This window comes from Ceratosolen solmsi, unplaced genomic scaffold, assembly GCF_000503995.2.
Source record: "Ceratosolen solmsi marchali unplaced genomic scaffold, CerSol_1.0 scaffold41, whole genome shotgun sequence".
NCBI lineage: Eukaryota > Metazoa > Arthropoda > Insecta > Hymenoptera > Agaonidae > Ceratosolen > Ceratosolen solmsi.
This window is the reverse complement of record NW_011948424.1, coordinates 3,738,070-3,765,648: the sequence shown is the minus strand read 5'-3', so window position 1 is coordinate 3,765,648 and position 27,579 is coordinate 3,738,070. Positions and strand designations below refer to the sequence as shown.

The following is a 27,579-nucleotide window of genomic DNA, read 5'->3' as shown; positions in this document are numbered from 1 at the left end:
TTTTCCCGCACAAATGAGCGTAAGATCAGATTGTAAACAAAGCGAATGGACAAAACGTGTCGTACGATGTTAGGAAAATACAATAATTGGATATAAATTGTATAAAATCAACGTTGATATTAAAAAAAAAGTTGAAAATTATATGTTTAAAATCGACAATATTAATATGTACTGCCAATGTATTTCTTAATTAATTGATTATTAATCATAAAATATTAATCATCACAAGCATTAACAAACTTATTTATTTAGTTAATAAAATATTACATTTTACAGCAAATTTTATTTAATTCATAATAAAAATATCATTAGTTATTATGATATTACTTATAAGTATTAATTTAAGTGGAAATTTTTAGCAATTTTAGAGCAGTTTACGCTAAATTGTATTGAAATTTTTTGAAATATAATTATAATTCTTTTTAATTTACATAGTTTTATTCATTAGAAAAGATGAAATATTATTAATTCATTGATTGAAATATGATAAAAAGAAATCGCAGAATAATAACCAAGTATCGTAACGTTTTTACGAAATGGAATTAAGCTCGTATAAAAAACAATTATAAATTTACATTAAAAGTTTTTTGTTTAATTGAACCACTACAATATTGATTATAAAAATACTTAGCTGAATTCGTTAAAAGTTTTTCAAACAAAGCTTTATTTTAAACTTTTTAAATTAATTTTTATCTGTGATTATTCACTTTTTCTTTATATCTTCACAGATAGCGACTATCATGATCTAACAAAATGAAAACAAATGCAAAACCCTTAATAAAAAAAAAAAGTATATTCAACCGAATATAAATATTCGATAGAGTGATGATTGAAAAAGTAACGATGGAATAAATTAGCGTAGAATCAAATCAATTGTAGAATACATAAAAGTGAGTACGGGAGGAAAAAATAAAAGGATTCGTAAAAATAGAAGAGAAAAACGAATAAACCCAATGGAATTGAAAAAAATTCTTTTGTAATAAATAAATCATTTAAAGAGAGAGAGAGAGAGAGAGAGAGAGAGAGAGAGAGAAATAAAAACTAGTGTGTGACAATTAGATATTTTGTTAGTAAATTTGAAGTGCTTTACGATACATGATTTTAGTTGAATAGAAATGGCTTGATTGTGTAAACTTAGTATAACCGAGCAGTATGTATTAATAAGAGTTTACAAGAGGTCAAAGTTGTTTGCGAATGGAACCTTCTTATTTATTTAATTTTTGTTTTTAAATACGGCCAATTGAGTGCGGTAATGTCACAAATAATTTATAGAAAAAATAAAAAAAAATTGGCATTATAATGCTATTATATATTCAATGACACATTATAAATCCTTGAGAGATTAAGTTTCCTTATACATCAATAAATTTTATGATTAAGAATTATTTTTATTTGATACATTAAAATCATCTGTGGATACACAAGATATATATTTTTATATTTAACAGTTTTTATAATAATGCGCCTTATACTGAATTAATTTCATATATCATCTTACATTTCATTCGCTTTGTCTTCAATCAATAATTCAATTCACGCATTATTACTAAAATTATAACAATTTTTAATATAAGACAAACATATTTCGACATTTTGTTATTTTAGCTGAAATTATTGAAGCTTCGATAAAATTGGACTGTAAGGTTTAAAAAATACAAATCATTAATGTTGAAAATAGAGTTAAACTTCAAAGCATTCAAACCGTCGACATATTATGAAACGAATTAATAGGCAAACCCATACCTTGCGATTATCTCCCAATGCTTCGATAAAAAGCCCTTTTTGCTTTTTCTTTCTCTCCAATCGTATATGACGTCCACTTATACTCGATTCTTTGAGTACTTTATTTGCATTATCAAGCTGCATGACGAAACGCTTTTAAAGAAAATGAAAAATAAACCAATGGAATAAGAGAAATGCAAAACAATTAAAAAAAGAAGATGCGAAGCCAAGAATCCAAAACCAATGAACAAAAAAAACTCTTTCAATTTACTATTGGCCTATGCGAGATTTATCAAAATTGTAATTGCAAATATAAATCCAACAGATATTGGTGACGCTTTATACGGAACAACAATGAAAGTCTCATTTTCATCGGCATATCGCATTTTATTTACACAGTGGCGTGCTTGCAGAAAAACTAATATTTTTCCCCACTACTAATGGTTTCTATATGGTTTCAATTTGAATACTGAATACTACGACAAATTATTTAATTCACATTTAAGAATAATGATTTACATATGATGATGTACATACAAAAGTCACTTAATCAAATTTCCCACCAAAACGACGTTTTTTTGTAAAAAAAAAAAAAAAAAAAAAAAAAGAAAAAAAAAAGAAAGAAAAATTTTGTTTTTGATTACGATGAATCTTAAATTACACAGGAAAAGAATTATGTTTGTAAAAAAACGTTTAATCCAACTAATTTTATTCAACAATAAAATAACCGCTAATTTTATAAACTTTCAAATATTTCTTCAATCAATACTTTGAAAAGATTCTTTACGTTTTTGAAGTGAGTTCCCATACGACTTCGTAACCGTACAAATTGCCGTGTCTCAATCCGTAAATCATTATTTCAACATCAGAATCTATAACTTAAACAGAATGCCCAGCTAAATTTACCGTTAATCAACTCCAAATTCTTCTACTTCAACGTCGGACTTGAATCATCACATCACAAACAGAGGACGGAAGAAAGTATAAGAGCGTTCGATACTAGTGTAGTTACTAGTCTAGATGGATTGGCAATTGCCCGTTTAACTTCACTCAAGTTTCCGGGAATCATTGCGTCTTTTATTTTCGAAGGAATCATAACCGAGTAATACTACACCTATAATAAAAAGCAAACGGCGGGTAAAAAGAAGACACGAGAAGTAGCTCTGAGATTAAGTCGTTAAGTTGTTGAACGGGCTTTATCTTAATGATCGGTCGTCATGAAAAAAAATTTTAAGTAATTAGTATGCGATTGGGCATACCGTATATGAATATATACGTAGAAAGTTTTAGGGAATAATGGTAGTAACAAGCCAATGAACTCGCGTAATTATGTCTTTCCATTAGCGGAGGCTTGGGTGGGTACGTGTATACTGTTTCAAACTTTTCATTTCGTCGGTGCCCCTCCCTTTTGCTGTGTAATCCGTTTTCGTTTCCGCTCTTGAAACGGCCATATTTCCACGTTAGTGGCACTTGCTATTATTATGAATCGTACTTATATCTTGTCTTATCGTGCATTTGGAAAATACTATCGCTACGCTTTTTCCTCGATTCAATTATTATTACAATTGTCAAACACTGTTGACAGTTTTCAAATAGTACAAATTTCACAAAATTTCTATCGTTACTTATGAATGCCTATTATAATTATAATACACGTACATGTAATTTTTCTTACATTTTTGTTATTGCTTTGTTCGCTTATTATTCATCTCCTCGTGCTATAGAAATGCATCTGTATTCGCAATATGACTTTCAGAGTAGAATGAAGTTCTAACAAAAGACTAGAAATAGTATCTTTCTTAAAAGTGATAATTTTTTAGTATCTTATTAAAAATATCAGGGTGGCTTTTAGTATTTAAAATTTATCCGAGGGAAAGAAACAAAAAAATGTCCTTCTTACACTTCTGAATTAACGTGTAATCATTTTTTTCTTGCGTTCATTGTATCTATTCAAGCTTCAGAAATAAAAATAAAATGTGCATTCTGTTTTATTTTCCTATCTCTTTATAAATAAATTTATTATACTTATTGTGGCTTTTATATTTATAATAAAAATGTTTAGAAGAAGAATTTTCCAAATCGTTAGGTTTCCAAAGAAAATCCAAATCCAAAATTTTCTATAGAAATTTCTGTAAGAATATTTAGTATATGAATAAATGTTAAATTCCTCACTTATAATGAATTTATGCATTAATGCTTATTTAATAATCTTCATGTACTTCAATTATTAATTGGAAGACAGAAAAAAATTCAAAAGAGATATTCTACTAATAATTAAAGAATAGTGAACAGAAAATCTAAGAATTAAAATTTTTTTTATTCTGTTAATTAAAAATGACGAAAATATGAAAATGATAATTAATTATCTTTTAATAAAACAATTTACTTATGGTTGTCAGCATATGTTGAAAAATTTGCTTTAAGAAAAGAATTAATCTTAAAATAATAAATTAACAATTTCCCATCTCTTATTAAATATTACATTAATTTTATTTATCAAGTATCAAAATATATTTTCAGAAATACTTAAATCTTAAAAAATGATTCTTTCATTATATAATAAAAAATTAAGTGAATAAAAGCTTTTATAAAATGTCCTTATGTCTGAAATTATTGCTTTCAATTGTCAATAAAAAATTTATTTTATAAGCTGAACTATATATGTCGATGTACTGAAAATATGGAATGGATAAGTTAACATTTATATAAAAAAAATTAATTGCTAAAATAGAATTTAATTTAAAAATTGTAAATAAATACCTATTACTGAATTAAACTAATATATTAATTTATTTAATTATTATAAAATATGAAGTTTTTGGAAACAAAATCAATTCATTGATAATAGTATATTAATATAGCTAAATGATTAATCAATTAATAAGAAAATTAAAAAATTCTCAAATATAATTATGACAAATAATATAAAATAAAATAATAATATAAATAATATAATTTCTCTTACCCTATCATTAAATATTCTTTAAATGCTAAATAATAATAATAATAAATTGACTTAAAAATAAAACAATAAAAATTTACGCCTTTTTTCACTTATTTTATATTTAGCTATTTGAGAATTAAGAGTTTCAATAAAATAATATTTTTCCTTGTTTCTTTTTCATCAGTAAAAATAATACTTAAACAGCTGTATAATTACAGTAGAAGACTGACATTAAGATTAAGCAGAAACATTCCCTCACATCGCAAGCTCAAGCTTCCTCCTCATGCCTGTACTATCGTTGCACTTTTATGTCTTGGAATGTGATGCACTTAAGCTAAACTAAAACAGAAAGATAGAAAGAGGGAGGAGGGGAGTAAAAGAAAGATAATCTAATAAATTGTATAAAAATTACACTATTTATTTTTTCGATTTATTATTATTTACCTATTTAATGATTTATGTCTTTAGGTATGAAAGTTTAATTGACAAAAGAATACCGAGCATTTAGCAATGCTAAATTATAAATTTAAATTAATCGATTTCATTGACATATGATATTCGTTAAAAAGAAGTGTGTTGATTGAAGCGAACAAGTGTTACATAAATAAATATTTTACCAGTTACGAATTTTATCAGCGAAGCAAACAACGTTTATATCCAATCAGTATCACTTTGCGTGGCTAATGTTTTCAGCTTCTCGTGTCAATTCATTCGTCATTACTTACTGCCGAACAGCATATATTTATAATTTATAAAATTACTAATAAGGTATTAAATAATTTTTAAATAATTTTAAAAAGTATAGATATCGAAGAAACAATCGAAGTAAATGCTTGATTATTATATATAAAGTAATGAAAAGAGTAAAAATATTGAAATGCAATATCACTATCTAATACTCCTAATGGGAATTTTGTTTTTATCATAAATATTAATTCAACTAAACACTGCTCTAAATGAAGTTTTATCTAATATAAATAAGATTTTCGCATTAATTTTGTTTATCGTTAAATATATTGGATATATTTACGAAAAATAATTCTTACATTATTAATAATTGTACATTTTTTTTTTTAAATATCTTATATGAGCTTATATTGAGTTTAAGGATATATATTTAAAATTTAATAACATAAATTTTCAGAAACAATGAACTTTTTATTTGATATAAAAATTGAATTGTCGCCATTACAAATTATAAAAACGTAATATAACATAGAAAATGTAAATATTAATAAAATTGTAACTTCAATTCATTAGGATAAAATATATATAGTATCTAAAATACTTTGGATGTTTCACATATTCTGATCGTTTAAACTTTCTAATTAAAACATATTTGTTAATAAGAAATTAAGAATGGAATTTAAAAATGAAGCTCTATTAATGATGCGTTTCTATTTTAATTTATAAGTTAATTATGATTTTAGTCATTAACATTTTATATACAAATTCTGTATATTTTTCATGTTAAACGACTAAAATATGGACTAATTGAATGGAGCTTATTATAAATCAAACGTAAATTATAATTATTTAAAACTATCGAATAGAGAATAAGAAAAATTATTGAGTATTTTCTTATACAAAGTTATGGGAATAATTTTTGTATTAAATTAAATTATATATTTATTCATTACATTAAATTTAATTGAAGTAAAAAATTTAAAATTTAAATTATAAATAACGTTAATAGGTAATTTTATAATTTCTTTTGTTTCTAAAAATATCTAACAGAATAAATATATTTATGCAGGAATAAAATTAACTATGAAATAAATAAAAAGATGAGAATTTTGAAATATTTATTTAAATTATCGAAATTTGTACATACAAGTTTTAACGGAAGATTTCAATATCGTATGATTAGATAGTATAATGATAGGAATAATGTATTTAAGATCTTAAGTTACGTATTTAAAGTTACGCCAAGAGAATTGGGCAAATTTGATTATCAATAGTCAACAATTAGCATGAACAGAAGGATATTATATTTTGAATTATTTGCAGATGTTCAATTACTCAAATTCTTTTCTAACTATGTAATGGAATATACATGTAATGGAATATTTAGTTATTTAATAAATAATTATATTTTAATTAGGTAATAATTTCAATTTCAATGTTGACATGTTAATAAAAAAGTGAACTAACTTAAAAATTAATTCGTTTTTTTTTTTTTTTTTTATTTATTTATTTTTTTTTTTATTTTTTAATAATTTATGGCTTAAATTAAACATTGATTACTGATTTAACATTAATATGAATTATGCATAGGTAAAAATTGTTTATTGTAATTAGATAGGATGTCATAATGGAAAAATATTTTGTTATAACGTAAGGATGGAAGTATAGAAATATCTATCTCAACTAACTCAACTCAGATATTCAACATCTTTGTATTAAAATAATCATTTAATTATATCGTAATGGAAAAATTAGAAGAAAACAACTATTACGTATCCATTGAATCGTTACTAAGTAAATAAACATTGAATGGGGATTAAAAGCTGAATTCTAGATCTATTTGCTTTAATGAACGCACGACATTCTTAATAATAATCTTTTGGAATTTTTTAGCTATTTTCTTTGCAGCTTCTTACGATGCAACGTTTATATTATTTTATCAGTATTGAAATATCGTGCAATTGGTAAATACTTATAGTAAAATGTTACGTAGCAATAATTTAACAGCGGTTAAACGCATTAAGTAGACAGAGTTTATTTCCCGGCTCATCTATAGATTTCGTAAGTATTACAAAGTTAATTACATCTGTGACAAACTTATACTTTAGCAGTTTATGGTATAAAAATTTGTCTCCCCGTGGGAGCTAAGGAAAAAGAGAGTGATAAAGGTAAGGATTGAGGGAAAGGGTGTAGATATGTGCGCCGACCTGTCTGGAAAGTTCTGGCATGATTCCAAAATCACCAGAGTCCCCCCGGTTACTTAGCTATAAGATGAGCTTTAAACGAGTCCCTAGCATCCGAGCATCCAAGACCTAAAGACACACAGACAGACAGACAGACAGACAGACAGACAGACAGACAGACAGAGAGTGAGAGAGCGAGTGAGAGAGCGAGTGGAAGAGTGAGTGGGAGAGCGGTGAGTGAGAGAGTGAGAGAGTGAGAGAGTGAGAGAGTGAGAGAGAGTGAGAGAGAGAGAGAGAGAGAGAGAGAGTGTGTGAGAGAGATATGACAGTATCGAGCCACACACTCGTTGCTGTGCCATTGCATCGGTTCGCGTAAACGTCAACTTCCGGATAAAGCCACTCCTTTGAGTTTTCAACGTTAGCACTAAACTAGCAACGGTAGCTGGGTGATTGTACGAATAGTTTGCCGGAGGTCTACACAAACTTATGCCAGCCCCTAACTTTCGCATACCAAGAGCCTTTACGTAAAACATCCCTATCACCGTTTTATACTAATTTTGTCCTTATTCTTTTTCTCTTAGTTCAATGTCTCTTTTTGAGCCTACAATCGCAATTAATCCCCATGGTTTTTAGACTTTTCACGAATTTGATTTCATTTTCCCATCATTTACTTTCGTTTATTTTCATTATCCAACTGCAAATTGGCTTATTTATTTTTCACAATTCACTAAATAATATTATCTATTCAATTTTATTTTTTTTTTTTTTTTTTTTTTTTTTAAATATTTTTTTTTTTTTTTTTTTTTTTTTTTTTTAAATAATTTATTATTTAATTTACATTATAATTCGACATTTCATAAGGTAAGTGATGAGCTTAGTCATTTACTTTACTGATTTCATAATGATCCTTGTGCTTTAACTTGTGAAAAACTAAACTGGAAAGCGATTATATTTTACGAATTATTAGAATTATCTTCACTCTAGTATTGTAAATAAAATTTTTTAATTTAAATTTGAACACATTATTCATTTGATTGAAAGATATATCATTATTTATCTTTAATAATGTCTTTAATAATATATCATTATGTATCTTTAATAAAAAATATCGTAAAAAGAAATTTTTATTTTTTTATAATATTAATAATTATTATTAATAATACAATGTCTCGAATGTAAAAGTGCATCATCTTTAGAACAAGATCATCAATCTTTCTTATTTTGTCCAAAACCCATTTAACTTGGTAACATCTTAAGTCTTTTAAATTCATTTTAATATTATCCTCTCATCTTTATTTCAGTCTGTCCAAAGCTCTTTGACTTACCTGTTTTTCTACTCAAAACCACTATACCAATCATTGATTTCCTATTTTAGTTTCATGTATAAGCGCACATGAATCTATAAAATTTATTTAATCTTACGATAGTTGTATTTCATACTTTCATCATTTAATTCTGACAAATACTTAGTTAAAATATTTATTATAAAAATACAGATGCAGCCTTGAATATAATAAATCATAAACAATAATTTTACATTACTTATAATACAGTAGTAATTTTATCTCTTAACACCGATAGCTTAGATAGATTTAGAAGAATTAAATATAATGACATAGATAGATTTATTCCGTATGTTTCAAATATTAAATAAATTGCGTAATTTTAAGCTTAAACAGAATATTTACATACGATTATGTAATTTAACAATTGAACTTATTTAGCTTATAAATTATTGGATTTGTAGCAGTACAGTTACATTATTTAAAAATCCGAACATACATATTTTTATATGATACCTTTCTCGGAACTTATAAGCACAAAGGGAGTAAAGAAATCGAGAAAATGGAGTAAATAATGAATAACCGTCCAATAGTATGCAGATTAATCTACATAAAATATAAACTTCATTTATTATTTGAAATATTTAATGTTAAGTATATAAAAAGGTCTATCATAATAATTCTATTTAAGCAACAGAAAACATTTAACAATGTACATGTATTTCTTTTTATCGTTATATTTTCGTGTTATTATAATATATATATATATATATATATATATAATTTATTATATTATTACTATAGCAATTAATAAAGAGTAATTAATATAAACATAAAATAGTATGATGAATGTAGAATATAATGAAAATGTGCGCTTAGAAAATCAAAACTTATTAAATGATAATGAAATTGATATATTATTGTGGGAAAATAAATATAATAGTTTGATAATTTTGATTTTCTTCTTATACAATTCTAACGTGCTTTACTTGTCATGCGATGTCTATCTTAAGTGATTTCCCTTGTTTGTACGTTTCAATGCCTTCGTAACTTTACTTGGCATTTAGTTTTAAAACACTTTTCTCCATATTCCCTCTATTACAAATATTGCTCCGACAACTTTGAAAAAAAAACCTTCGCTGTAAATTTCAATCTTCATAATATGAAAGAGATTCTACTTGTACAAGTATTATTCACAAAAATCTGTATTATATTATATTACTGTATTAAGATATATTACTATTTTTATTTTTAGGCATATTCTCATGTAATGTAATAAAATAATAAGATATTGAATTCATAAATAAGTTTCGCTGCTTAATTACTATATGTATATGTATATGTATATATATATATATATATATATATATATATATATATATATAATTTCAAAAAGTAATTTTTATTTATTTCAATTCCGATATTTTCTATATATAAATGTCGGTCACAAAATTAAATGAAATCACAATTATCAAATTTCTTTTTTATGCATTTTCTATGTAGTTTATCATATGTAACTTATTGTATTTGAGTTTATTTCTTTTTTTATAAGCTATATAAACTATATAAACATAAAATTATCAGTTTATTTTTAATAATAGTAATACAAATTAAAAAATTATCAATATATAATTTTTATTTATTTTTTATTATCATTAAATTTTGAATAATAATTAAATAAAAAAATCAGAAAAAGTAGATTTTCTTTAATATTATTTGTCGTCATTAAAACATATTAATTGAAAAGGTAAATATTGCGTAACTAATGATAAAATCTAATAGAATTCATTAACGTAAAAAGTATTTATTATTATTAGAGAAATGTTTAATTTTTATTTTAAATGTTTATAAAAAATTTATTAACTTTTAAATTTATTATTTTAATTTGCAGTTTAGTATTAGAATAATCATCGTGACATAATACCAACTACGCTTATAAAATCTTTTATTATAGAGGCAATAAAATCTATTATTACTATTTATAGGAGTATTAGTTGCGGTAGTAGCAAAAGTAGCAGTGGGAGTAATAGTTGGAGTAGGAATAGTAGAATTTGTGGTATTAGCAGTAGTGACAGTAGCAGTATATTAGTAGTAGGAATTGCAGTCATAATAGTAGTAGTAGTAGTAGTATTAGTAGTAGTAGTATTAGTAGTAGTAGTAGTAGTATTAGTATTAGTAGTAGCAGTAGTAGTAGTAGTAGCAGTAGTAGTAGTCATAGTGGTGGCTGTGGTAAATGTGGTGCTGATGGCGGTATTAATAATAGTAGCAATGGTCACAGCGGCGGTCATAATAGCGGTGGTTGTAATAGTTCAGTCATTTCTATTATTCTTACGATGAAAAATTGCGGATATCTTTTTGGATTGTTTTAATTTTCTGTTATTTGACCAGCTAGAAATAATAATATATCATATTTCAATTAACCTGCCATGTATATTTTCTTAGAACATTCGAAATTTACGGTATAAAATTTATGGAGCACTAGTGCGCCCATGAATATCCCATAGAACGATATTTCAGTGGAACTATCCACAAAGTAATCGTCTCTTGGGTGGGATGCAAAATAAAACGTAATATCAATAAAATCAAAGTATAGAAGTGACATTTTCCCACCAACGCTTCCTCGATTCCTCCACTTATTTTTCAATCTGCTCCCGTCCATCCGCTTTCCGATATATCTTTCTCTCCCACGCGAACTGCCTATTGCACGATATATATACGTGTATAGTGCGTGTATAGTAGTAGTAAAAACTATCTGTCGCGGTATGAGAGAGATAGAGGAAAAGAGACAGCCTCAACATCACACACGCCATTGAGCAGAAAAGTGATTTCCGCTTACTTTTGCGTCACTACAAACGCGATAAAAGATTTCCGTAATGTTTTTAACTCGGACTCCGAGCTCGGCATAATACCAATGACTCTTCAAGCAATGGCGCACTAGGAGTTCGTGCAATTTTCGGCGCTTCGGGCGGCTTGCTAATAAGAGAGTGTCGTCTAAATTCCAATTTATTTTCATGTCGAATTACGAAAGACTTTTTGGACTTTGATTTCAACCGCACGACGGTTTCAACCTTCAACGCACTTTCAAAGATAACAATGTATCGCGCATCAGTAAACTTTAAAAGAAAGCGCGTTTTTATAAGCGATTGCAAGCGCCTCTTTATAGGCACTTGACGACGCGCGACTCGCGCCACTAGCAGCTCGACCATTAATACGCGTACATAAAAAGGCACATGTATGTAATATGGGCCCAGGCAGTCGGTGGGCCCCCACTCGTCCAGCGCTCGGTGCGTCTTCAAAGGAAACGAGGCGTAAAGATTTCGTAGATACTACTATTTTTGTGCAACGCCAATGTCGGCAGCGCGACGATCACTTACATAAGGGCGAGGAGTCGTGCGAGTGAGTGCGTGAAGATGTTTGAAGCGTGGATTGGCGCCGCTCGTAAACGCGAAGCATTCTAGAGCGTTTTCGAGTTAGCCGCCGCTACTGCCGCTCCGAGAAGTGGGAGACAGAGAGAGAGAGAGAGAGAGAGAGAGAGAGAGGGGTGAGGGAGTGTGTGCGTGCGTGTGGGTGTGTGTGTGTGTGTGTGTGTGAGCGAGTGAGTGAGAATGGGAGGGGCCGATTATAAGAAGGGCAGGAGGGACGGACGTGCGCGGGTATAAAGCGACACATTGAGAGCTGCTGTGTAACGCAGTTGCCGACTCATTTGCGCTATGATAAACAGCCTCTCGCTCGATCTTCGCTCTCCTCAGGAGCTCTGACGAATAGAAGTAAATTTAGTTTGCTCGCGTTGAGCTACGAACGTGACGCTTAACGGCTCCATGTCCGTGTGCACTTGTGAACGAGAATTGGGATAGAGAGAGAGAGAGAGAGAGAGAGAGTGGGAGAGAGAACGAGGGGGATGGGGGAGGGGAGGGGAAAATTAGAATTTGAGCTTATTATTATCGCGCCTCTCTGTTGGGTGAAAAGTACCGCACACAAATCTAAAATATTGATGCTAATGTTGAAAATTTTTTAAACTAAAAAGTATTTTACTCACATAGTCGGAAATTAAGATTAAAATATGGCTTATTTTCATTATTAGCTTCTATTTTTATCATATTTATTTGTATTATTTTTGTTATCGATTTTTTTTCTTTGTATATAGCTAAGTGGTTGCTAATTTTTCAAATTACTTCACTCAGAGCCGACGGTTTTTGTAATCAATCATACTTTTGCGACTATCCAGATGGACATTCGTTTTTAATTAACTTAATTAATTAATAATAATATAACATTGTTTAAAACGGTCTGATTGGGCAAAATTAATTTTCGACATATTAATAAAGTAAGTAAGACACGAGTAAAGGAAATTAGCAAATAGTCGAACGTACTTATAAATTAAAGGAAAAATTTATTTATCTCTGAGCATGAATGAGAAACTTGGAGACAAGAATAGTTAAAGATAAAATTGAAATTCGGTATTATTATTGCCTCGCGGTGTAGATTATCAAGACCAAAGTGACGTTGGTAAAATGTAGTTTACACAGTCTTGATATACTGTAAAACATTTAGCAATAGTAATTAATACATAATTGAAATGACAATCCATGCTAATTTAATAAGAAATTTAATTTTTAGCAATTTACTTTCTACAACAGCATTTGTGACATCTCCCGTGTACTGTAAATGCATGTGCGCAATATTTTGTTGCTTCTAGCAACTTGTGGTAACTTGGAATTACAAAAGGAGTTAAAAGAGACAGAGATACAAAAGGCTGGGAATTTCAATGAATTAACTCTTCACATAAGTATTACGCGTGAAATTTTAATGGATCTGGAGCAAAAACTAATATTTCCCCTAGATTGCATCAGTTAATATTCTGGCGTAACACTGTAAATGCTTACAATAATGAAACGTACGCTATGGAAAATCTCTAAATTGTCCGAAACAGCTGGTGAACGTAAAGATAAGAAGAAAAAAAGTCAAAGTCGAGGAGCGAATTCGCAAAACTCGTGCCGAGACTCTTGTGCAACGCACTTTAGCACAGTGACTCGATTGAAATCCTCATTCGCTAGTCTTTACCGCTCCTTTCTTTCTTTCGTTTTTTTTTCTTTGTCACCAGCCTCAAGCGTACGTACGCGCGCACTCGAGGAGACGGATGTAGCTGCGATTTTTTCCCCCGACAAGCTCTTTTTCTTCGTTGAATCTCGCGCCCTACAAGTGTTACTTGGCAGTTGTGCGCATGCGCGCGTGCGACTCGCTAACGTCACACGATTTTTCCGAGCAGAACTTTTTATCGCTAAGTTAAAAGCAGACTCGAGTATTGTAAGGATTGAAGTAATAAGGGTCAAGAGCTACTTGTATTTTATCTCCTGATTCACTTGTCTCAATACTGTATATTGTACCTACACATAAATTTATCTATTCTCATTGTATTAACCATTACATTTCAATATCAATTTTTCAATTGATAACTTTTTTTTTGCATTTGTTTTTTTAAATTTTACTTCGAAACTTGGTAGTTAACACGCGTGGTATATTGATTATTTCGAAATATCAATTTCGGGATAAAATGTTTGATACATTAATTCATGATGCTTATAAATATTTGTATAAATTTTTTATTTTATAAACATTAAAGGAATAAACTGAAATTTAAACTTCCTGTTCTTCAGCGTGGATATCACTCTAATTTCATTTAATTTTTATCAAAAAATTCATTTACACATTAAAACATTTATATATATATATATATATATATATATATATATTGGAATTCCAAAAGAGACGTTTAAAATTTTTGTAATTCTATATTAAATTTGGAAATTCTGCAATAAGTCATTAAGTACTAAGTACTAAGACATCAAGTACTGAAAAGATTTTTTTGGAAAGTTTAGAAATTATTGCTACTAGTGAAACTTAAGACTACTACAAACATCTGTTTTTATAAAGTATTATAAATTATAAAAACATAATGAAATAAATTGTACGAGCAACTACTTAGCTAACGACAAATTATTATTACAAAACAGGGATATACAATGATGGTCATAATATAAATATCATGTCTAATCGAACATCATGTCAATTACATTATTACATGTATTGAGTTACACTGATATTATGATTACAAACATTTCATTGCAAAATCAACACGACATTGATGAATCGTCATAATAAACAATTTACTTGCCTAACACTGTATTACTCCGAGTATCACCACATAGAATTTTAAACGGTAACTTGTAATATAATTAAACAATCTTTAACGTATCTAACACTAGTTTACTCTTATTTTTATTTTATGAGAGATGTAAAAATGGATTAATTTTAATCTTTCATATTTTAATTATTTGTACAAAAAGCTCTTCATACAATTTCATTAGTATTATAACTTAATAAGCTTGATAGATGTCAATAGACTTGATAATTATTTCATTAAAATTATATGCAATTTTGCAATATATTTTATATAGGAGAATATATTGTATTTATTTAAAATGAGTTGGAAAGCATAAGAGAAAGATTCGGATAAAATTTCATATTTTCCGAAAACAAATTGTCAAAATTTTCAATGTAATTATTAAAAATATACCAATGTTGAATAATATGTTTCTTTATTTTTTTAAACTTTTTTTATTTCATCTTTCCTAATAAATATTAGCAGCAATTAATTATAAATCAAATAATAATACAATTTGTTAATTATATATTAAACTGAAAAATGTCTTACTTCTTTCATGATTCAATGATAAATTCGTGAATTCCATGTTTGTTATGTTGTAAAAAAATTAAAAAAATAAAAAAAAAATAAAATATACAAATAAATTATACAACTATTTATGGCTCAATTATTGTATTTAATAGTATACGTTTTTATACATTTATTTTTACTTGTAAAATTGATTTTAAAGTAGTGTACTTGAAGATTATTCTTAATAATAAGTACTTATTTATTTTTTAATTTATACATAATAATTAGTTTTTACATGATATTTTACACAACAAAAAAAGTAAAATGAACAATGATAATAAATAAGCTCAGGAATCGCTTGTGATTACAAATTTTTTCTCAATATTATATTAACATAGCCTATTTAATTGAGTTCAATCGAATTTACTCGACTGCTGAGTACATTTGACCCAATGTTCTACTTCACGTATACATGGTCAGTCAAATAAAGTTCGCTCGAGTGGTTGAGTAACTTTTACTCAATCGAAATTATTTAATCAAATAAATCCTATCGGACGTATCTTGGCCGACCCGTTATACGCCGACTTTCCTTAACTGTCGAGTAGGTTCCGGCCAAGTATGTGTTTTTTACATTAATTCGAGCAAGTAGATCTCGAATGGGTCGAGCTGCAGTAAGAAACAAAATAACAACCGGTCCCGCACTCAGCTACATCCACAAATCAAATAATGAACTCGTTGCATCAACGATCAATCGAAAGTATTTCCAAGAAGAACGAAGATGTCGGAGTCGGAGCTGAGTAAACGGGCAAAAACAATACGACGACGCGAACCCAATCGAGCTCACGAGGATGGATGCCACGCGTCTTCTGGCAGATTACCCCCCCCCCACCGCACGCACACACTCACTCACACGCGCGCGCGCGCACGCGCGCGCGCACGCACGCACGCACGCACGCACAGAGAGAGAGAGAGCTCCCGGCCCCCCTACCGTCTCGGTCGATCCTCTAGTGCGTAAGCACGCGCGGTGCACGAGGAAGTTCATCGCTCGGCCAGGCAATTGCCGCGAGTCATGCGATAGATTCGAGATCCAAGATCTTTTCAGAATTGAGGATTGAATCCACCGGTTTCAGTGCCGAGATGCTAATTTCTTTGTGGAACGCAGAGATCGCGCTGGGTCGCCAAGCGAAAGAGGACCTCCTGACCGGGAATTTTAAGCGAGTTCAACACCTTGGACTTCCACATCTGCGTTTACTAATCAGACTATAACATTGCATACCGATAACTAGATAAAGACCCGATAAATTTAATTATTCGCGTTAAAAATTGAACCCTACGTAAGCTCCAACATTACTTTCATTGTTTAATGTTGTAGCAAAATTCATTAGCGTTATAATGATTTATAGCGGTACTATTAGCTCACGGCAATCTCAGATTAAGCATATTATTGATGCTGTAATGAGAATTCGTGTAATTGAAAAATCTGGCATAATGGTCTTTCGGCGTTGAATGAAATATTTGATAAATCGTAGATAAAAATATCATTATTGATCCTGATTTTTCTTTACTTCTGCGTATTTTTACTTCTATGTAATGAGAAAAGTTATGCCAACGGTAGTTATAACGACGGTAAATTATTAAACATTTTTCGACGCTGCTTTAGATGTATATTATATGTTATCAATTTAAATTTCACTCTGCAAATTTCACATAGTTCGAAAATATATTATGTAAGAATCATAATTATAACTAAGTGGAAAATTATATTTACACCCGTCGTCGCGCCGTCGAATGAATATATATATATATATATATATATATATATATATATATATATATATATATATATATATATATACATAAATTTAAAAACATTTTCTCGCAAATGCACTATACATTGAACATGCAGTATTAATTTCTATTAAGTGACTTGAATGTTTAAAACGCTCGTGCTATTATTGTAAATATTAAAATTATTCAATAGTGTAAGCTTCAGATTCTAAATAAATAACGATGACAAATTGAGAAATATCGCCGTCGATATCAATCGCGTTAATCCGATATTCATCTGTTGTACGTAAGTGTAAAAGTTCCCCACAATTAATTATACATTATGATAACATATTAATGCATACGTCTCCATCGATAATTTTTCCTTTTCAGTCTGAGCATTTTTCCCCCTCGTTCGTTACGTAAATATTGTTTAATTTTATTTCATAAATTCATGTAGATCTACAAATAAAAATTTTGTTAACCAACGCACTTGTAGCTAATAAATACAGTTTCTCATATATTGTTAATCGCTGCGTGAAATAAATTAGACAAAAATATATGAAAGCTAAGTTTCTTATTAATAGATTTTCAGTACATAAATTGAAAAATAAAAATGTTAAAATTACTTATGAATTGATATCTTTCAACTACAAATTGCTACGGTAATATTATGTAGCATTGCCGCATATGCAAATTGATAATTATGACGTAAGGCTATATAATGATAATTAGAAGAAAGAAAAAATTATTTCCAATTTATTTAATTAAATGAACGTTATTTAAACATTATTTAAACAGCCTGTAATTTTAGAGTATTGCAATATTTTAGTCATTAATTGCAATCTTATAAATTATATTCAACTCGGTTTATGCAATACATAACATATACTTTATAAACATATATTATTATAATTTGTAAATGACTATAAAAAACAATTTTTTTGTTTTTTTTTTTTTTTACCCTATTGGTATTTGGTCTCTAAGAATTATTATTATATTCGTAAGAATCATAACGATATAATAACATAAATAAAAGAAGAAAAAAAGCCGTTGGATGAATAATTTAATTTTGAAATTGCGCATAGAAATAGAACAAAATCGTTTTTTCATACACAATTTAATCAATTTTATTCATAAGTAATATGTCTCATTTACACATTAAATGTGAAATTATTTTAAAGGCTATCAGGATTTCTACTGTGCGATGTATTGAATCACGACTACTGAAATTACAACTGAAATATTAAAAATCTTAATTGAAAGCTAGCTAAACAATAAAATGTAATAATGAAATTTTACGTTTCAATACAATGTTTTGCAATACAATTATCTTTCCGTATGAATGACACGACGAACTTCCAACTAAGTCGTTCCCTTAGATACACAGGTAATTAGTTATTTGCCGGTTCTATGTTGAGATATGTTCGCCGAGCCCTCTTGGCTTTGCACTTGCTGTCCCAGTGAGTAATTAAACAATCTCGGAAGAAGACAGATAGATGGATGGCTCGATAATCCAATGGGATCACAACTGGTCCAATCGACGCTTAACGAGCTTAGACAGCCGTACATAAACCCCAACAGTACATTATATTGTGTGTACTCCGATAGCCCTTGCACGGAAGTCATTTCCCTTATATCGATGCACCTCGCTAGGCATCTATCGACAATCGCACTACCATAAAGCGCCTCTCCTCGTAAATACTTTAGCATCGGTGCCACCACCGTCGTGCTCAGGCAATCACGGATAAATGCCGTGATAGAGGCCAGAGTGACTCCTCTTCCTCGTGCTTCCATGCACGAATATGCCATAATGCAGGTCGCGTGCGCAAATGTCCACTCGCGCGTATATATATATATATATATATATATATATATATACGCGCGCGCTCGCTCACACTGAGATTCCACTTAACGATCTCGCGAATCGCGGACACGAGCGACTTGAGATACTTCCTCTCTTTTCCTCTTCATTCTTGCAAGAGCTGCTCCTCGAACATGAAAGCGTGATTGTTGCCCTCCTCTCTTCCGGCGACCCTCCACAGGACAGAAAATAGCCAATGGAAACCCCTCCGCTCGCTCGCTCGCTCGCTCACACACACACACACGCACACACACACACACTCTCTCTCTCTCTCTCTCTCTCTCTCTCTCACTCCTCTACGTTTCTCTTACAGTTTTCTACATCGTGCGGATCCTCTTCTTCTTCTCTCTTCTACGTCTTCTTTCTTTTGCCTCTAAGTCCGCCAGCTTGTACGTACACGGGAAATCCTATCTGTTGTTGGGACATGAGTGCATCGCGCTCTACGAGATGCATGCTTTTTGTAATAGCTATATTGGATAAAAGAGGTATATCATTTTACACACATACAAATATGCACGTTCACATGGGCACACGCAGAGAGAGAGAGAGAGAGAGAGAGAGAGAGAGAGAGAGAGAGTGAGAGTGAGTGAGTGAGTGAGAGAAGATCGTCTTTAAAGTTTACAAACGTTCATGCAGACTGCATAGATGAGTGAATACTATGGGAAAGAAGATGAGAAAGAAATTGGTGCTTCGATCGTGATGAAAGCTCAAAAGTTTGTTAAAAAAAAATTATTAGCCTTTATAGTAAATTGTACATTTATAAGATTTCATAATCAATTCTCGACATCGCAAACTAGATTTAGTACTAAACATTTAGAAACGAAACGATTGAAAAAAAATTTTAATTATTTCAACGGTTTCATAAATAACGCCTTTATAAAACAAATTTTATATAATTTTAATTTAAAGAAACAACTATACCACGCTAAATTAATTAATTGTTTCTTTCTGATGTTATATATAAATCGGCATTGTCGTAATCATATCGTAAATAAATTTAAGAGAATAAATCGAATAGAAGAGATATTATAAATAAGACAATATATTAAACCATACAAAATCATGTGATATATTATAATTTAATATAAGCTGATATTAAATACAAATATATTTCAACAGATTTAGATCGATTGACTCTGCTCGGTATATTCTTTTCTTACCGAAGGCTTTTAGACGAATTAATCAAATATTAATCAAATATTGAGGAATTTCTCCAACATTTTATAATTTATGCTAACAAGATGAGTAATTACATGTAATCGTATTAATAAATTTTTCAAAACTTGCATACAAATTCTAAGCGAAACGCAAAGAAATATAAAGTAAAAGTAATTCATACCAATGTTGAAATATATATAAAAACAAATTTTTTGACCATCACACGCCATTATTAATTAATTAATTTCACAAACAGAACAAAATACTTCAATTTAACGACGTTTATTAGAAATGATCGGTATAATAGATCGAACGCTTAATGTTCAACATATTGCTCAACATTCTAATACAAATATAAACATAAAATTATAAGATAAAGTGAAGGAATGTAATTGACATAAATTATCTTCCAGACTTATAGAGTAGTTTTAAATTGTTTTTAATTTGAGTGGACATATTTCGAATTCTTTACTCTCCATCCTCTTCCATAACCGGCATCTTTAATAGAAAATTCATGTAATTGCACATAATTTAAAATCATTTGATTAATAAATCATTGCCGGTATTACATACTCAGCGTATAAAAATTCACAAAGCCCATAATCGCTTAAGCGGAATAACACATTTATTACCTTCGTCAATTTCGAAAAATGAAAAATAATTCTTCTTTCCCCTCAAACACCACTAGTTTTCTACAATTTTACTAAACGTTACTTACGACTCCCACTTACCACTATCGCCGCATACTTACCTCATTATCGTTCAGCGGAATCATCCAAAGTCATAAGCCAGCCAAATGAGACCTCGGAGCATAGCGGAATGCCTAGCCATTTGAATGACACTGGTAAACGCGTGAGAGCGGTCGCAAGCTCGTCTGTATGTGTTGAAAATGCGAGTGCTCGGTCATGTTCTCTCGTCACGCTCGACTGTTCAACCCGTCGCGAGAGACTCCAATTTCGCTGTAAACATGAGTGCAATCGGGAGCACTGCAGCGGCTCCCTCCCCCTTTTCATAAACTGGACGACCGCCGTCCGACACTTTTGTTCCGATCGAGCTTTAAATCCATCTCTCTTTTTCTCTTGAGCGCGCGCGCGCGCGCGCCTTCGCACAAGGGAGGAAAAGCATGGCGCGTTAATTGAAATTTGAACCGAGCCCATTCGCCAGTCGGGAAAAAAAATTCGCAGATTTATTCGCTATGGAAAAGTTTTACGTATTTTAAAATCCACGGGCTTCCTTTCAATTTCATGCGTTCGTTGATTTTTCCTATCCCCTCGCTCATTATGCTATCGAAGCTTTCTAAGCTTCTAACTTATTAACTTTATGAAATATTCTCTATGAATAATTCTTCCAATAGCTAGAAAAAAGTTGCTATGAATGCCTACGAATGGTGAAAATAATTATCTTACATAACTTGCCTGGCTATGTCTGAGAAAAAGATTTATAAGCTACAAGTTTCGTTCTTATTTTATTGCTGAATATAGGATTGAAATCGACAAATTTCTTTTGCAACGAATCAAATAACGCCAGTTAATTCACGTCATGACTACTGTCGTTAGGATTATTAATTTACAAACAGATTTTCTATTCAGAATTTTTCGTCGAACAAACATGATGGCTTAAATAAGCGCGCGCGAGCCTATTAAGAAATAAAATATAATAAGTTTTCGGTTGAATGGACTATTTCCACAACATTGAAATCAAACTAATCCCGTCGAATTTAACAAGTAATAAATATTTTATAAATCACTTGGCGATGTAATAACATCATCGTACGATTAATAATAATATTAATATTATACATCGTTTGTAAAAACAAGCTTCGTGAAAATAAAAATGAAAAACAATGAAACGTTGAAACGTCGGCGTAAAATCTTTTCAAAGAGAGATTATTTTCATACGAATCTCTCAAACAGTACGGCTCATTTAATGTTAGAAAAGCACAAGGTATCGTGGTAATGTGTAAAAAAAACTACGATATTATCAAAAGAGCAGCACGATACACCGATAGACTGTAACAGCAATCCACCAACTACGCAAAGGAGCAAAAGGATGAGTAACGACGTCGATACGTCGATGGTATTAACTTAATAGCCGTAAATTACCGCGCACGCGCACACAATATGTAATCGTTCATCATTGTAGATGAAAAAAATTATTACTAAGCTTGTGGGTGCGTTTTGTGTTTGCGACGTCGCTGTAGCCGGAAGAGAGTGATGAGTTCTCAGGGGTGTCACATGCTTCCCTGAAATTACTAATAGTACCCTCGCATAATTCAGTAAGGGCTCGCAACGGCCCGCGGATGTGTACGAAAAAGCGAAGCGAGTGCACCAGTTTGGCATGCACGAGCGAATGATCCAGCGTTTCAAGCATTAATCGCTTTTTTCCCCACTGCCGCTGTTATTACAATTAACAAGATTTATTTATTATATCAAAAACTTTCTCTCCGTTGCAAGAGTTGGTCCACTATTACGTCTGCGTGTACCGTGTATGCGTAGCGTAGGAGAAAAATACACGAGTGTACGAATATTTTAAAAGGACTAATTATATCCATGTATTATAACTATTATTGTTTAATTAAATTTTCTGTCATCAAATTCTGATTTAAACGTTACAAAAAGAACATTTTGAAATGTAAAAATATTATAATACAGGCTCTGGTTGCCCATCTCGAGCTCGCTAAATTTTGAAAAATGCACTTGGTATTTTGTAAACGTGGGTGTATGCCTAACGCATACACACACACCCGCACACACGTTCATACGTACACGCGCATACATACACGCACACACGTGCATACGTACACGCGCATACATACACGCACACACCTACGCGCGCGCGCACATAGACGCGCATGTACATATCGAAATATCTTTTTCATATTACATAGATACAATTTCATTTATCATATTCCATTTCTTAATGTTTTGTACGATGTTTACTTTATTTTTATAACGAAGATTAAAATTATATACTTTTTAAATAACGTCATAGACAGAAAGTTTCTTAGTATTTCTTTCTATAAGCCTTATATATATAGCCTTTTACATGGATTATAAATGTTGGCAAAAAATTATACAGATACCAATTTTTAAGAAGTTATTTAAAATTTATTTCTTATATTTAAAGATTAACATTATGACATTCATGAACAAAAAAAAAAAAAAAAAAAAAAAAAAAAAAAAAAAAACACTATACACATTTCATGGTTTCCAATTTTTCCAAGACGTATAGATAATCGTTACTAGGTAGTTGTTTTTCCGTACGCTCTTTCCTTCAAAGAAACAATTTCAGGAAACGTACCTACAATTAGATGAAATTTACCGTAGTGTCATCGGAAAAATGTATAAAATGACTGAAACATTTTTACTTGTTGACTTGAAAAAGCAATAAAATCTGCTGTTCATTATTTATAGTATAAAATATAATATTTGAGGAAAAATGCAAGCTAATGTTGAAATGAAAATTACTCCATTATTTATAGCTTCAGTCATACACACATACATTAAAAAATACACGTACGTACGAATGTAATGTGAAAAAAAAAAAAAATTTTTATCGAAGCTCTTGGTAACTGGTGCACGTGTTCACTGCCGTTTAATGCCGACACATTACACAACGGAGTTATGTTATTAAAGATTAACTCATTGAATGATCATAGATTTAATAAATATGACCATAAATCTTGACGTTCAAAAGATCAGAGGTTGAGACAGCGATTTTGGAATGAATCGGGAGATCAAATAACGCAAGCGTGACCAGCGAATGGCAATTCTGTAAGTACATAAACAATCGATTTAAAGAAAACAAATTCTGTACGACTTATTCATTATAGATTGGAAGTACATCCAATAATAATGCATTAATGGGATACGATTTTAATATTACGAGACAGTTTTTATAATGAAAATCTTATGTTCGCAATATATTTGGAGTATGCTAGTAATGTTAACTTTACGGCTGGAGGAAAATTCACGAAATTTATGGGGATTAAAGTTATTTCAGTATACTCGTGTAAATTTCTCTTCTTTAAAGAAGAACAAAATTCTTCTTAAAATTTTTCCACATTAATATTCACGTTATATAATAACATTCTAAAAATAATGAGGTATATAATAGCTCTGAATTATAAAGAAATACATCCAACGCACGTATAAACAAATCTTTCATTCTACTGCTGCGAGAACATAACATTATATCCAAAACAATGAAGACAATTATTTAACATTGGAATGAAGTTTCCATGTTATAAAATGCCATGGTTAGTTGAAACGCCGCCATTAGTAGGGATAAGCCACGAAATACAATAACCACGATGAAATGATTTAAGTACATCAAAAGATAGATGAACTCGGTGAGCTGCTTTGATCCTACGATGTGGCACGGCCAATGTTTGCAAACGGACACCAAATTACGTTTTTTATTATTCGCCTCATAGTTTCTGAACTCATCCCGCACATACATTATGCTAGACATGGCAACGGTACAACGCTTACTTCGTTTATTTTTAGTTCCTATTTGCAGAGATGAAAAAGGGAGGTAGATAGTCGGAGGGAGCGGTATAAAGAGGGAGGGAGAGAGGGGGAGGAAGAGAGAGAGAGGGGGGGGAGATAGATAGAGAGATAGAGATAGAGAGAGAGATAGAGATAGAGATAGAGATAGAGATAGAGAGAGAGAGAGAGAGAGAGAGAGAGAGCGAGGGAGGGGGGGAGGGAGAGAGAAAGTATTTCGTACCGGCCACGAGCAATTTACGAGGAGTACAGAGCAGCGGCTGACGAAGGTTGCGAAAAACTTTCAAGAACGTTCTCCGGCTTACGCTGCACGGCTACGTTGCGTCTATACCGCGATTTTCTGCACTTGTATTCTGCCTCGGCAGCTGATCTCCGCTCCGATCTGCCGTGCCCGACTCTCCTCGACAACCCGTGGAACAAAGACAGGGGCAGCGCTCGAGCTGGGAAAATAGAATGCACGGCAAAAAAGAATGATAAGGGGGAGGAGGAGAGGATATTGGGCGGAGCGCAGCGTGGAAAGGAGGAGTAGGAGGAGGTAGGGGGCAGGAGAAAAGCGAGGAAATAATTATAGATGAGGTGGGGAAAGAAACTTGCCGGAGCCTGAAAAATTACCTCATCGCATTCGAGCGAGAAAGCTTCGCGATAGACTGGAAAATCGCTCCTTGCCGAGAGTGAAGAGTGGAATGATCTTCGATAGGAGTGCAAACGAGACGAAAGAGAATAGAAGTTCGTACATAAGCCTTCGTCCACAATATTTAAAATAGTATATTTAGGATTTCATTTATCAATGAATAAGGATGCGTGTGATTCGACTTTCGTTGCAACCTCGACATTTCATCGCATAAAAACTCGATTTAAATTTACTCTGCTAAATCGTCGAAAACAAAAATTCAAATCCAAAGTTGCAAATTCAATATTTTAATTGGGAGAATTATCATCATTATTGTTATTATTATCATTATTATTATTACGAAGTTCTGGCAATTCAAACAACAAATGAGTAAAGTTGGAGTTGTATACGACGTAAAAAACAATCAGCAGTAGGTTTCAGTGATAAAGAATTGCTTATCGGATAAAAGCAATAAGTATTTCATGGAGCTCACGAAGCACGAAATTTGTGAATAAATTTAGCAGTTATTTTACAATAAATTTATTGTTGCAATGACGATAAATACAAGGAGTAATGTCAGAAGAGAGGCAATGTCAGAAAAATTAAAAATAAAATGCAGAGAGATAGAATGGAAAAAAGAGGCGGAATCACGTGCGTCATGTAGCAGTACGCGCGTGTGCCTCGGTCAAACGCGTTTCCGCTCGATTTCACACTTTGCCCGGAATTTTCTTGCTTTCTGCTCTTTGTGCCTGCTTCTTCGTCACTCCCTCCCGCCCCCTCCCGCCAGCTCAACCGCCCCTCACACTCCAATAACCCCCACGCCTCGTGTCTCCTTCCTTCGATCTCCTTTACTCCCATCTTATCTTTTTCCCTGTTCGTCCGAGAGCTGTCAATTTCATATCGCCGAAGCTTTGCTCCTCCGTCCATAATACCGTTCCACCAACAACTACGGACGTGCCTAACTTTTCCAACTGTGCGGCCTTATCTCATCGAGAATGATTTGCACTAAGTGGCATTTTTCCAAACGAAAATTTCGCTACAGACAATATATTCTGACAGTACGTTCTCTCCTCCGTTTATTAGTACATATTTCAATATTTTAACCATAAAGTTTTTATCTTACCATTTGACTTATTGACAATTTAAGCCCTCGTGTCTGGCAATCTGAAACATAAAAAGAACTATAATTACATTCAATTCCATCTTGAGATCTGTACAATTAAAACATATTACAATTAATAATGTCATTGTTGCGTAAGCGCATAAATCCGTGCATAAATCGCCGAAACACAAGCTGTTTAAAGTTAAATTTATTAGAGAGAAAAAAGACTAATAATAAATAAAAAAATATACACACAAATCAATAAATAGAGAAAAATGTTGTATTACACAGAAATGTATACAAAATAAGTAATTATGAGAAGGAAGTAAATTTATGTGAGATGATAGGGAAAATGCCGGGGCGTTGATCGAATGTGAACAAGTCACCTCAATAGTTAAAAATAATCTAGGGCTATTAAAAAACCTGCAGTTTAGGTTTCTATTCAAATAGAAAGTTCCAGGAAGGCTTCTTATACGTTTGTAGATTATAGATCAAAGTAAAGTGACCCCTACGAGACTTCGAGCTTAAATGCCAGATTATACAAATACCGGATTAAGCAATCGTTAACCTCAAAATTGTGCAACCCATTTTAGAATATAATATTTAAAGAGGAGCGCATAAATATTATCTTGAATTAAAGAATTATTTGCTAAAATGAAGACATGTATGGTTTTCTTAACAGTGTTTAAATACCACGTTTCATTAAATTGGCTTATTCTTAAATGTGTGCGTATATATATATATATATATATATATATATATATATATATAATATACAATATATAATCAATAATATAGTATTTATTTTTAAAGGTTATAGTTTCGCGTGTTATTTAGTAGTGCTTACTATACTTTTGATACTTTTGATTTCCAATAGTGCGAAGAATTTTTATTGCAAGTCCAATGGTACGGTGAATTAAAAAAAAAAAAAAAAAAAAAAATCTCCCATTGTATTTCGTAAATATTAATCAAATATGATCGCAACTCCATTAAAATAATAGCGTCAAATTCATAACAATTATTCATTGTTATTAATTCTTATTAATCAATCGTCATCTTATTGCAAATATTCATAAAA

The 27,579-nt window shown here is 30.9% G+C and overlaps 1 protein-coding gene across 1 annotated transcript in view; it reads right to left on the bottom strand.

The window, feature by feature from the left end:
• Positions 1 to 26,564, bottom strand: part of LOC105362712 (uncharacterized) — a 70,606-nt gene extending 44,042 nt beyond the window's left edge. The window contains exon 1 of the mRNA XM_011500198.1: positions 26,523 to 26,564. The gene's annotated coding sequence lies outside the window, so the exon portion shown is untranslated. The remainder of the gene's footprint in view (positions 1 to 26,522) is intronic.
• Between the last annotated feature and the right edge of the window lie 1,015 nt (positions 26,565 to 27,579).